Source organism: Schistocerca piceifrons, chromosome X (genome assembly GCF_021461385.2).
Source record: "Schistocerca piceifrons isolate TAMUIC-IGC-003096 chromosome X, iqSchPice1.1, whole genome shotgun sequence".
NCBI lineage: Eukaryota > Metazoa > Arthropoda > Insecta > Orthoptera > Acrididae > Schistocerca > Schistocerca piceifrons.
In genome coordinates, this window is record NC_060149.1 from 543,324,001 (window position 1) to 543,338,737 (window position 14,737).

The following is a 14,737-nucleotide window of genomic DNA, read 5'->3' on the forward strand; positions in this document are numbered from 1 at the left end:
ACGCGGCACGTGCAGCCAAGCTCGTTAGAAATTTATGATTGGTTCATAATAGGTTCACACGGGTTACTTCGGTTATGAATCGTATGTGTTTTATGTCAAGCTTCTAGACTCGCTTCAGATTGACAGGCTCCTTTTGCCGCTCGGACAAGTCCCTTTCACTCACCGCGATGATTCTAATAATATGGTTCTTCTGGCGAACGCAGAGATGAAATATACGAATGTTAGAGCATTTGATCCCAAGAAGATTCGCTATTAAAATCTTTTAGGAATTCCTATTTAAATCTTATGTTTGGAGTGTAGATAAATCATAAATACCCCTTTCATTATTGTAACAATATATTTAGTACAAAACATGGACATTCCAAAAATTGAACAAAATGGTTCAAATGGCTCTGAGCACTATGGGACTCAACTGCCGAGGTCATTAGTCCCCTAGAGCTTAGAACTAGTTAAACCTAACTAACCTAAGGACATCACAAACATCCATGCCCGAGGCAGGATTCGAACCTGCGACCGTAGCGGTCTTGCGGTTCCAGACTGCAGCGCCTTTAACCGCACGGCCACCTCGGCCGGCAAAAATGGAACAGTGGGAACGGGAGGGTGCAGGTACTATGCATGCAGTACTGTGAGAAATGAATGTAAGTTTTTCATGTTTAAGTTTATTTTTCTCACTACGTATTTTATACAACTCATTTACAGACTATACAAAATGTGAATATATAACCAAATACGGAATAAACAATATTACTGTGTTTTAGTGAGTTCAGTTGCAACTTTCGTTAGTAATAAACTGCGCGAAACAATTTGTATGCAAAGGAATTTTACATTTCTTATAATGTTTTGTTGTGTTCTTCTTGCACTGGCCACATCTTAATTTTTTGCCTAATGGTACAATCAGATGATCTTGTCCATCGTTGCGTACATCATTGATCACCGTTTTATGTAAGGCTTTTGGATTTCGAGCTGGATGGGCAGGTGACAGTTATGAACTGTACATTTGAAAGTAGCAGTTGACCACATACCTTGTGAAGCCAAGAAGATCGAGTGGATTGCTGAAATGGTTCAAATGGCTCTCAGTACTATGGGACTTAACATCTGAGGTCATCAGTCTCCTAGACGTAGACCTACTTAAACCTAACTAGCCCAAGGACATCACACACATCCATGCCCGAGGCAGGATTCGAATCTGCGACCGTAGCAGCAGCGCGGTTCCGGACTGAAGCGCCTTGAACCACTCGACCACAACGGCCGGCGAGTGGATTGCCCTTATACCGTATTGTGTGTCGATACGGCAACCAAGCATTGTTTATTGATGCATTTAGCGTAAAAGCAAGAAGTTGGTTGTACCATTTCTTTGCTCTGAAATTAACCCTGTATTTTCCAATATTTTCATCAAGTCTGTCGACTCCTCCCATGTAAGTGTTGTAGCTAACAACTGCAGCAGGAGTAATTACATCAATCAACTTTTTCTCACGCCTATCGTATTATTTGTATTGTCCAGTCGGTTGAACCCCGCTTGTGTTTGAGGCGATAGTACCAATGCTGTTGTCATGGCAGCGAATCAGAGTCAATCAAGACTTATCATCGGTTACTTGGTCATATGTTCCTCTTGGAGGTTTTTTCATTTTATGAAGGTCTTGCAGAGGAGTACTGTCTGTTCTATTTGAGCGAATTGTTTATGTTCCAGTGCAGCCCTTTTCTCTTAGTGCATCCAGAAGTCGCAATGAAGTAAAAAAGTTATCAAAAAACAAATCATATATCTGTTCATTCTCAAATGGAAGTTTTGATACTAGGTCTAACACAACTGAACCACCTACACCAAGCTCAGTTCTTGTGTTTCCTGTTTCAGCAGCCTGGTATGGTTCAACTTGAACTAGGTACCCTAATCTTGTGCAAAGACACCAGACTTTACAACCAAACCTAATCGGTTTACCTGCCATATGTTGCTTTGTTCCAGGTCTACCATAATACGGAATCATAGCCTCATCAATACATAGCAGTCTTTGGTTATTGAAAGCTCTTAGCCACCTATCATTCAACAGTTTCCAAACGCGTCTCACTTTCGAAACTCTCTCATCTTTGGATAAGTTGATGTTATCACAAGCATGTATACATTTCAAAAATTTTTTCTAATCTTCCCATTGACATTGATTTTGACACAGCTAGATTATGGCAATCCTTGTTCATTTCCCGGTACATTCTACATCTTGGTAAAGGGTTGTAACCTGTCAGAAGAAACATGGTCAATAATACTCTTATTTCTGCAGTTGACACACTGAATGTTGTATCTCCCTGCTGACGAGCGTAAATATTTGTGCAATTGGCTAGCATGTCCACAATAATTTCATCATGAAACAGATCAAATAGCTTTTCTGGTGACATTTCTTGGGTCAAAAATTCTGGATGTGTCCATGTCTTCATCTGAACTTCATTTATATCATCCTGAGTCAATCTCCTATCAGACCGCATTCTTCTGCCGGTAACAGGAATAGTATTTGACGTAGAACATTCGGGACTGGGAACACTGTCAATATGGGCAGCACCAGAAGTTGAACATGATGACTCATTAGACTCCCTAGGGCCTATCTGTAATATAAAATATCAAATTTTTAGAAACTATAAATAATATTTATATAGTTACAAATAAATAACTTAGAAAATTCTAATAAGCGTATTTCCTAATCAAAGCCTTCGATTAATAGTACTGTCTAATGTTTACCTCTTGGGTAACAATTTCCCCATCACAATATTTTACAAGTTTGGCTTCTGCAACAGATCTTAGTTGGTAGCCACTTAGATGATTTATATCACTTTCACACTCGTCACCTGAATCTTCAGCTGAGCGCCGTGGGTCATCAGGGGGATTTATGTACAAATCAGCATCAGTAAAATCAATATCCTCTTCCAATAATGCTATAATTTCATCGGCAGTCAACCTAAAATGCAAGTGCTTTACTGTTATTTCGATGCACCCATTCAATCCCACTGTTCCATAAATGGAACACTCAGCTATAATGCATTATAACCCACTATTGAAAACAGATATGAACAAATAACACACACACATACTATCATCCTTGTGTTTATACGTTGTATTTAGAAATTATGGTATCGATATCCTCTGTCAAATATAGTAAAACTTATTTACCCTTTCCTTGTAGTCATTTTTCCATAAACATCAATTACTACAGCACGAATAACGTTGCAATGCAGATGCTCACAGCAAAACTGGCAGTTATGTGTAAAAGCAAGTAACATGTAAAAGATCAGCAGTGTGACAAACTTACTAAAAACTAAAATCCTTGTGCACAAAAAAATTACAAACTTTTGATCCAAAAATGCAACAGTGGGATAAAATGGATTACGGTGTTTAATTTTCCGCCCAAAGTTGATGACATTTTCCTCAGGACCGTCCTGCTTCCGTTTGGGGACTTACAGAGTATGCGGCGGGAACGCTGGTCCCCTCAACATCTTTTACAAGTTTATAGTGGAGTTAGATCCGTGAACATGGTGGTATAACGGAATATCCCAACTCGTCTGCAGGTTTGTGTATACCGGGTGTGTATAATATACACAGGACAAGAAGGGGGAGGTTTCCTGTGTAATGAGAGTGGGCACTACCGCACAAACAGCCCGCATCGTGTAACGGTCTTAAAGTCCACTTACGAACAAAGTAAAAGTATAACTATAGCGGAACTGGTTCCCCATGTGACAGCCATTGTGCCTAATCAAGTTTCTGAGGGCCAGCGCGAGCCACTGCGTGATGGTCCTAGCGCATTTCCACCACTAACCCCGCGTAGAGACTTTGCCACTGTAACTTCTGCGCCATCACAACCTCTATTTCAAAACTACTGTAGACGGACGCAAGACATTGAAAAGTCAGAACGTTCCTCTTCCATACTCCGTTCTACTGAACAAATTCTGTCGGTGGAGGTCTCTTCCCTCCCCGAGTTCAGACCGTTTGCTGTTCAAGATTCGAAAGGATTCAGCACCCTATACAGTGTACCTCCCGGGACCGTCTCTTCGGAATCAGATGAGGATAGACCTGTTCCGGAGCTCCGTAATGTTTCGACGGACTTGCTAGACATCCCGGAGTCTATAACGCCTGCCCACCTTTCTGCGCATTCCACAAGCCACTGCTGATCAGAACCAGATTGGCGCATTTGTGCCACTGGAACATGTGGTGATGGTAAAAGACGTACCGTCAGTTTTTGTTTCCGTTGATGCCCGGAGCGTGGGGTGTACCCTGTATACCTGATACTGAATTTTTGCAAAACCCTTCCCCCCCCCCCCTCTCCCCCCTGACCACCACGTTGCCCCATGCGACAGCTGCCTTCCCGCACTATGGTACACGATTTTAAAGAGCACTTGCACGTAGTGAACTCCATAGTTTTGGTAACAAATGGATGCAGGGCTATACGTTTCTCACTCTCATTGTGAACAGAATTAGTTCCGAGCTTAGAATTGCGACGCTGCGATAATTTATTTACGATTCAAGTGCAGATGTGATATTTTTCCAAGAAGTGTTTTTTAACCATTTTCCTGTTACCGGTTTTTCTACTTTCTTTCTTGTGGCTACTGAACCATCTACTGATACTGAGTTACTTTACAGAAAGGGAATGCTCTGACAGATTTCGAAGTTCTTCATAACGGCCGAAGAATAGGCTGCACTTTTCGTGACCTTACTTTATTTCTTCTTCATGTCCCTTCAGGATCTAGCCGTTCCACAAATTGAGCGCGTTTTTATAAATAAGATATACTTTATTTATTTCGTATAACTCCACAGAAACTTCTGGTAGGTGGAAATTTCAGTTGCACTTTACGTTCTGTGCATCAGAACCCTTATTCTAATTTCAGTACGGAACTACACGATTTGGTGCTCTCTTCACAAATATGCGATGCGTGGATCTATCGCTATCCCGCTCTTGTCGCGTATACGAATTTTACTGCTACTTCCAGTAGCAAGCTCTATCGCTATTATCTTTCTGATTCTTGATGAGCATAGCTGTAAGCATTAGACATGGTACCCACTTGTTTCGCTTATCACTGTGCCGTAGCTGTAACTTTAAATCATGAGCCCTCTTAAAGGATACTTCCCTCGAGATTGTCGTTCGAATGGTTTGGGCCCGTAGCTTGCGTTCGCAGGATCGTTATCCATCTCTTATGGGATAATAGTCACGGCATGCCAAACCTCTATTCTGCAAAGCGTTAATGCTTTACGGCGCTGAGAGGGCGAGGGATCTCCGTCAGACAGGAATTTTGTTATTCCGTCTTGCAACAACTTTATGACGGGGCCAGACACGCTCCTAACGGATTATAGATGTGCGCCATATTAAGGCGAAGCTTCCTCGTTTAAAGAGACAACAAATAGAAGGACTCAGGGAGCGATCAAAATCCTGCTCCTGCCTACAGGATGATGTGACCTCTTTACATCACCTTATCTGGTTCAGGACACGCCGAAAAACAGCACGTATCACGTCCCTTAAACACACCGATGGTAACGTACTGTCATCCCAACTTGATATTTCCAGAGCGACCTATAATTGATTTACCGACCTTTATGATATCCCTGTTACTGATACGATTCTCCCAAGTGTATTTACTCCTTCTGCAGATTACATGGCTACTCTCGCTTTAAATAATGAATTTCTAAGTGACTTTATTCGCGGTGATATATACCACCTGATTGTTGGTTCACCATCGCGAAAATCGCAGAGACTAGACGGTGTTCTTATGGAATCTTATATACATTTTGGGCCTCAAATAGGTGATACCATTAGCTAGCTGGTAAATGAGTTGATCCGTGGGGCTTTGATTCCTAATCTTTTCAAGGTTGGTAAAATCGTTTTAATTCCGAAGACAACTGAACGTCCAGACAACGATAAATTCCGCCCGAGCACACTATTTAATTTTGATTACTAAACTATCGCCCGGTCGGTTAATAGTCGTTTGCCGACACTGCTAGAGAAAATTCTGGCCATTCACCGAAGCTGTTTGCCTGGGCGCACGATTCTGACTTCTGTAGTCGATTACTGGGACTTTATTTCTGTGGCTGCAGCGACTTCCGTCTCTAGAACCTTGCTTTTTATTGATTTTATAAGGTATTTGACCATGTCTGTCACGGTTTCTTGCAGCAGGTGCTCATGGCGACCGATCTCAGTCATACTGAGTGACAGGTATTATCCAATTATTTCACTGGTATTCACGCATCTGTTGTAGTGAATAGACAACTTACACCCCAGTTCATCATCCAGCGGGCTTATCGCAGGGAGCTCCATCTCCACGTCGCTTTTTGTCTTGTCCTTAGAACCTCTGCTTCGCCATATTGCTGATCAGTTATGTGGCTGGAAAATATTACGAGAAAAATTTTAGGTACGAGCGTAAGCGGATGTCGTTATGGTATTGCTATGTTATATCGATGGCATATTCTTGCTCAAGGACATATTGAACTCCTTTTGTTCTCCCTCTGGCGCCCGCATTAACGACCTAGTGTCATTACAGGGTATTCAACACGTTGTCATTCCATGGACAACGGTGGTTGCCCGCCACAAATCGTTGGGGATTGCTGTGGATCGCTGCCCGACGACAATGGCTGCACACAATTGACGGGAGGTGACGAATCGATATCAAGGGGCAATTCGTGAAGACGAATGCTGTTCTCTTAGTTTTCTTCAAAAAGGACTGCTCTTGGATACCTACATTTTCAGCAGAGTGTACTATGTTGCACTAATATTCCTGCTGCCCGCAAATGGGACGCAAATTGATGCAACCTTTGGCAAAGTCAAATTTTTCGACTTCGGTATGAAGCAGTTGGAAGGTTCCGCCACTTTGAGGGTTGGGGCTTCCCAATATCCAAGTGAAGACTTCAGTGTTGTTTATAGGGCGTAACGTTCTAACATGGACTCCAGCTATTGACTCTACGGCATCTCGCTTATTTACGTGTCTTCTTCCGTCCGGTCTTACTTCTCCTGCCGATGTTGGCCTCATCAACTCTAAATTACGGAACATACGGGAATTTTATATTATAATAAGTTTTCTAGGAGCAGACATTTTATCCGTGACACACTTTACCAACAGATCTTTGTTTCTCGTTGGGGAAAATAATCATCTCCCTACCCAGTTGAAACGGCAGCGCCACTGATATCCTATCCTCCCGATGAAAGTCGCCTTCTCGTGGTGTAGGGTTATTCACAGATTGATGCCAACCAACGAACGCTTCCGTCGAATTGGTCTTAGTCCAACTGGTTCTTGCGACACATCTCATCAACCTGTCACATTACCACAAAGGCTTGTCTCTTGCAGACGAGAGCACTGACACTATCTTCGCCGACAACTGGCTTTCCTTATTCGATCAGCTGAAGCTGCTTCCTCGGTTCTGTGTTCCGGTTTTTCCGAAAACTAATTCGAACGTATGGCTCCTCGAGCACTACGTCCACTTCGTAGTTGGATGTGACAACGATCCCGACCCCCGCATTTGTTGCCAGTATATAATGAACGCTCACTGGAAGTACCAGAGACTTCCACGTTATCGAGCTTTATTTATTTATTTATTTATTTATTTGTCTGGAGCCTTATCTCGTTGTGTTCTTCCTAGAGAAAAATTTTGTTTTCTTTTGATTCCCGGAATTATGAAGTTTTCTTTTCAATAAAAGAAAGAAAAACAAGAATAAAAAAATTAAAAAATATAAAAATAATAATAAACATAAAAAACCGATACAATATTATGGTCATATGAGGACCAGCACAGTGACAAGCGTAGGAGAGACGTCGTGGCCAGGCCTCGGGTTTCGACCTCTGCCTACCTTGGCTCCACCAAGCATGAAGCTGACTTAGTTCGCCGGCCGAGGTGGCCGAGCGTTTCTAGGCGCTACAGTCTGGAACCACGTGACCGCTACGGTCGCAGGTTCGAATCCTGCCTCGGACATGGAGGTGTGTGATATCCTTAGGTTAGTTAGTTTTAAGTAGTTATAGGGGACTGATGACCTCAGATGTTAAGTCCCATAGTGCTTAGAGCCATTTGAACCTTTTTTTGACTGAGTTAGCTCTTTCCTGTTAATAAAATAATAAAATAAAGTAAAATTAAGCTTAGTGAAAAGAAATGGTTAGCGTCGCAGGTTCTCAATTTTGCGCCCTGTGTTCGAAACCCAGTTATTGTTATTATTTATTTTATTTTTATTCTTTTCATTTATTTATGCAAGTAAGCCGAAGGTTACCATGCGAATGTTTCATATCAAATTAGAGAATACAAAAGTGTTATATTAATTGTAAGGTGGCAGCTTGATTTCACAATAAGTGCCAAACATTAAAAAAAAAAAAAAGTGGTTGAATGCTTCGTTTCACAAGCGCAAGGTCTCTGGATATAATCTCACTGTGGGTACCTATTTTGTTTTCTCGTAACTCTAACGACAGATATGTTATAACTGTCCGAATTATCAGTAATTAATGATTCATTTGTATTTGCATAACATTTATCATGAAAAATAGGTAAACAAAATATTTGTAAGGGCATTGGAAATAAAAAAGGAGCATTTCTAGCCACATCAGCATAGTCTTTTTATTGACATTATGGTATCAACATTTGTGACATGCATGAAGCACTGCACGAATCAGTATGATCTTGATCGTAGAAAGATGTAAAACTATAATTAGTGTGGCATACAGAACATATAATGAACCGGTTTTTGCATTGGCATGAATTTTTCAATCTTTCTATTGCAAAATAAACTTGGTGTCGTTCATAAACGGTTCTCGGTCATCACACAGTTTCACGGCATACCCTGCTTGTCTGACCGTATCACGCATTATTGGTGCCCACAATTGATAGTGTACGACTGAATTTTTGTGCTGTCTTCTCTTGAAGCTACCTCCCTATTGTGTTTGATAATTTAGAAGTAATTTTGCAGTAGCTTTATATGGTTTTTCACGTGCCTGTAAAACTAACCGTCGAGGGCTGCACCAACGGATAACGTACTTTAATACTGCACGTTGGCAGACCCTCTCTATCTTGAATAATTTCGACGTACAATACCGGTTTCGTTTGCCCTCCCCGTGAATCGAGGAGCTATAGAAATTTTTCTACTCTCATTAATGGCTTCGGGACGTCAGTTATAAAATGCCTGTATAGTACTGTTGTCAGTTTGCCGAACTTTGAAGAGGTTATCATAACGTTTCTATATTTATGTGCCTACTCATTAGCTGCTTTTTGAACCGTCGGTCCAAACGAGTCAGCAGTCTCTTGTAAGCAGACGAAGACCATTGGTAGTAAATTTCCAGATAAGGTGACAGCATATTGTGCAGTCCACGAATGCGCACCTTATTCATATTCTTTCGCTGCACAAAAACCACCTTCGATACGCGTTCGGCGAGAATTCGGTCATAAGTTGATTGATATTGGCACCCTAGAACAAATATTCACAAATTCGCATCGTATGGTCTATAAAATAGTATTGTAATTGACGCAAATGAATCAGGTACTTCAAAGCGTGTTCAGTGCTTGCGACGTAATCCGGCAACAACCAGTGGTGTTCCAACGAATGCTTGATTGCATGAGAGCTAGGGTGAAAGGCTGCACTGCAATAGATGACGGTCACATAGAGTACACGTTGTGAAGAGAAGCACAGAGCCAAGGTGATCATTGACAGTAGTGGTAGTAGACTATAACTCTGAAGATATGAGGTTTATGACCTTTTTTCTTCCCATGTTCAGTACTACATGATCTTTACCTAGTGGAAACTTTTTTCCGGACACCCTGTATGCATTGCGACGGTGCAATTAAAATGCATATTCTTTGATGATTTACCAACATGACGACCGCGGCTGAACACAGCATATTATTCTTACTGTTCGCTTTTCTGCAGTTAATATTTTCTTTTTAAGTGGTCAGCTACTCCCTAAAACTATTCCATTAGACATTATTGAGAGGAAGAATGCAAAATTTGTCTGGAGGCTAATTCGTTTGTTTCTGAGAATAGCAATTATACGAACAGACAAATACAATATTACAACCCTTAAGTAATAAAATACCGCCAGTTGGTACTTTTGTGAGCTTTCCAAGGCACTGAATTGTGTACATCATGTACACTCTAAGAAAAACTCAAATTTTGTGGACTTTTATTTAACCACAACATTGAGTACAGAGGTTCTTGCAGCTGTCGATATTGCTGACAGTTCTCCTTGCTCATTACGACTGGATTAATTATGTAAAATTCGTTCTTAAAATTTCATTAAATCTAAATTAATGAAGATATCAAAACTTAAATCAGACGCATACATTCCATTAATATTAATTAACCGAATAAGGCAATTATTTAAAGTAAAATTCTCGATGTATGAGGTCCTAAAATTTGAAACCAATTTTATTACCTTTCTATCTACATTTCGTAAGGGTGTCTTTATTTCTACTTAGCAGCAATGCTTAAGATATCTCATGATGGACCAAAAGAAGCTAATTTTTTAAATGTTATTTCAACATTCTTAGTCGACAAAGTTTACTTTGCCAGAAGAGTTTCCGACTTTGATATCGACTCAGCCACTTTCACGTAAGGAATCTTTTACGTCTCGGGGTTCTGTATTAAAGCTATCAGTGTAGTTATTTTGCTCTTTTCACCATTACAGCATTACACAAGCAGATATAGTCTGGACATAACTCATATAACAGTGACTGCGAACATAATTTCACAAAAGAATCAGTCTGTTTTCCGTTCTATCAGAAATACACTCAATTTTGACACTCCGAAATGCTTGTGGATTGGTGAGTTGGTCACCAGTTTGTTCAGGGAAGCCCTAAAAGTGAAAGTGTAGCTGTGTAGCAATCTTGCCGAGTTAGTATGCAAAATCGGGAGATTTGCAAAACAAAGTAGGAGAGGAAGTGAAAACAAGGATTTACACCAGAATGAGGCGCTAGGGGCGAGTCTGGGAGAAGGTTGCTTCTTTAGCATAGTTTACTGTAGGAAATCGCTCGCTTACCGGAAATTCTCGACTCCCATTACAAGTATCACAAGTCGTAAATTGAAGGTTTCATGCTGTAGAACATGTGAGAATAAAACATTTGAACTCATCAATGATGTTTAATGAAGTTATAAAAATTCTTCATATTTCATACCATGAAACGTTTCATATTAAATTTTTGGAGCTCTCTTTGTTACAACTTTGTAAATACTTCGTTGTTCCTTTTATATCTATTGCGATTAGGCCATGCGGGCTGTAGTAAGTTATTGTAAATAACATTTTTCTGTTTACTTCGTTATTTACTCAACTGTCATCGGTTACTATAATGATTACTTTAAAAAATGCTGCTTCAGAGCATCGTGTTGTCAGTGACAGTATTGTAGGTCGCGCTATAATATTTCTACTTCTTTAATAAGAAGACACTACCAGTCGTTGTCTCCTTCTTGTATTAATGTCACAGGTCCCCAGGGAAGAGGAATGCGTATAGTATCCGTTGCTCTTGAGAGCTCCTAAATCTTCGTTAGATGACGATATAGCTAATACACAGGGTGTAAACGAGCTCCACCGACAAAATTTCGGAGGTTTTTCACAGAAATTTCCTTAGTATTTTGGTGTGAGGGACCCGTGGTCTCCGCTGCTCATTACACTATTATAATGTGGCTATAGCTTGATCGGTATCTTACCGCAGTTAACATTGCTTCCATGAGAATGCCTTTACAACAACCAGCAGTCTGTAATATACAGTCACGAACACCCTGTAAAATGCGTGAGTCACACAGTGCAGCGCAACAACAAAAGCTCTGTGAAGTGCCATCGTTGTGTGAGCACTTAAGCACATCGTCGTAGTACCACTCTCCCATTGCGTTCAGTAAATCCACACATGAGATTCATATCGGCAAACTCTTCTTTTGTAAACGTGCTCACACTGTTATCACCGTAACGTTTAAGTAACATTACCGAAAAACAAAAAAATGAGGCAAAAAAGTCAAAGAAAAACAAAAGAAAAAACAGAAACGATCACTACTAACGCAAGGATGAAGACAAAGAGTAAAGTGGGCTTTACTGGTACCATCAGCAAGTACTATGGGAGAATGGAAAAAGTTTTCTTTTTCAAATATTACACGTACAACGCATGCCAAAGACATTTGCATTGTTCTTCAGATGTTATCAGTACAGTTCAGGTACAAATATGAAAGAAGCATGGGAAGGTAATAAATGTAATAAGTCTGTAACGAGCCACCGGCGAGCAGGTGTTGTTGATACTTAGATACTAAGAAAATATCCCTAAACAACCTCTGAAATTTTGTTATTGGACTTGCGGTTCACATTGTGTAATTACTCTTTGTTGCCTGTGAGGGCTAACAGCGACAGTTTTGATGATTGTGACCTGGGGAAGAAGAGGAGTGATGTAGACAAATCAGAGCAATGCACCCTCAACTTTGTGACCACTGAGCCACACTTCTTGCCACCAGCGCGTAAGAAATTTAAATGTGTTTATTCTAGACACAATCACAGCAGGCTACATATTGTAATAAGCTTGAGTTACTTCATATGTAGACTGAGTTCATACATGTTCTGTTTTAAAACTGGAGCACTGGCAGAGCTCTGTTTTATCCTTACTACTATACTCTATTCTAGGTGAGCAGATATCGCCGCGCGGAGTCGCCGCGAGGTTTGAGGCGCCATGTCACGGATTGTGCGGCATCTCCCGCCGCAGGTTCGAATCCTCCCTCGGGCATGTGTGTGTGTGAGTGCGCGCGCGCGCGCGCGTGTGTGTGTGTGTGTGTGTGTGTGTGTGTGTGTGTGTGTGTGTGTATGTGTGCGTCTGTGTGTTTTTCTTAGCATAAGTTAGCTTAAGTAGTGTCTAAGTCTAGGGACCGATGACCTCAGCAATTTGGTCCCTTAGGAATTCACACACACTATGGTGTCCATTTACAGCAGAGGATCTCAGTGGTTATTAGTATAGGCAATTTGCACTGTGGGAAGTGAGTATAATAGTGGCTATCTTCTCGTATTTGGTGTTCACTCACCTCATAATGTTTATAACATCTCTCGTCCCATCCTATTTCAGCAATTTCTGTAGTTATTGAAAATCAGTTTGCTTTGGATGACGGTAATCTCACTACAATTAGCGGCAGTCATTAGTAACGTTCCTTTTTTAGTTCTATTCCTGCAGTCACAATTTGAGTATTGCTGCAGTCTTAAAGTTTTAGACGGACTTCATTTCACCAGACACACTTTTAAACTCTTTATGAATAAAATGAGCTAACAATGTTCCGAAGGAATCCTCTTCGCCTTTCGTAACCAGATACACATTCTGACACGTTCTTCATTTTGTTACATTACGAAATACGTTCTTAAGCTGATAATCTTGGTAGCGCGTATTTTGAGTGCCTGCTATTGACTCTATGCGACAAATCATTCCTGTTGAAAAGATTTAATGATGAAGTATTGAAACCATAGCGCGCTTGCCGTAAAGGTGGTCGACCAACGAGTATTTCGCCTCAAAAGCTGTTCTTTCTATCAGCCCTTGGTACACATTCTGACTAAGTGATCTTTGTAGAGGTTAGTACCACTCTTCCGATTTGAACAGTTCAGCAAAGAAGTATGATCCCCGAAGCACAAAACCTTCAATCGCCGCACTGCGTGACGGTCGATGAAGCTTGCACAGAGCTTACGGCTATATAAGACCAGCGGTATTCAGAAGACTCCAGATTAAGACGCCATGACCATCAAACTCGAGCTTATCTCCCTGAGCTGCTCGTCATTTAGCACCCGCCAGGAAAATCCCTCCCCCCCCCCCCCTCGCAACCCTGTTTTCTGGCGAGACGAAAAAAGAGCATTCTCTTGTAGGCGAAGAAGAATACCACTACTAAGACGACCTGTACATAGATACTTAAAACGCTATCAAACGTGACAAATTAAGTACAAAGAAGAAGTCAGTTTAATGTAAAGCATTACTTATAGTGTGCGTGGTGTCACATAAACCTACAGGATTTGTAGACTGTGTCACATGTGGTGACATACTGGTATACGAGTACAAATTTACTGTCTCTGGAAAGATATCGTACTGTGCAAGTAATCGTGGAAGACGTAAGTAAGTTCTTTGGGATAACTACTTACTACCTCAGTGAAAACCACGAGTACGTACTGAAAAGAAATGTCTCCGACTTTTTTATGTGGAAACCTTTGAAGCTTTTTAAATGAAACAAATTTTATTAACATTCACATCTTTATCTCTCATGTCTACATATTTATTTCTCAAGATAGTCTCCCACCCTCGCGATGAACACATTTCTCCCAACGAGAGATCAGTTTGTTGACACCGTCATCGTAAAATACAGGGTGGAGAAAAATTGTGTCACGAAATTTTAACCCTGGATAGCTGACGCAAGTAGGAACCAAAACTGCTAATGTTGTGTAGGTCGACAACGCACCGTTTTCAAACTACGGAAACTTGGCACTATGCGCTTCGATTGGTCGCGGGATTGCCATGTTTCAGATCGTCGAATGACGGGCAGCGCTATGGTTGTCGGTTCACACATATGTATGTCCTTCGCCCCGTCACTGCCCAAGCGTGATACGCACGAGTGTCGAATAGGTCTTGTTGTTCGTCTCCACCTCACGTCAGAGGCATCCACACGTAAGCTTCGCTTCGGAGCACACACGCGTCCCCCTGCTATTTAGTCATACAGTAAGCATGACGGCACAGTATTCGTTTCAAGAACAACGCGATATGGTTTTTGTTTATGGACTACCCGACGGTAATACGCATGAAGCTCAACGGTTG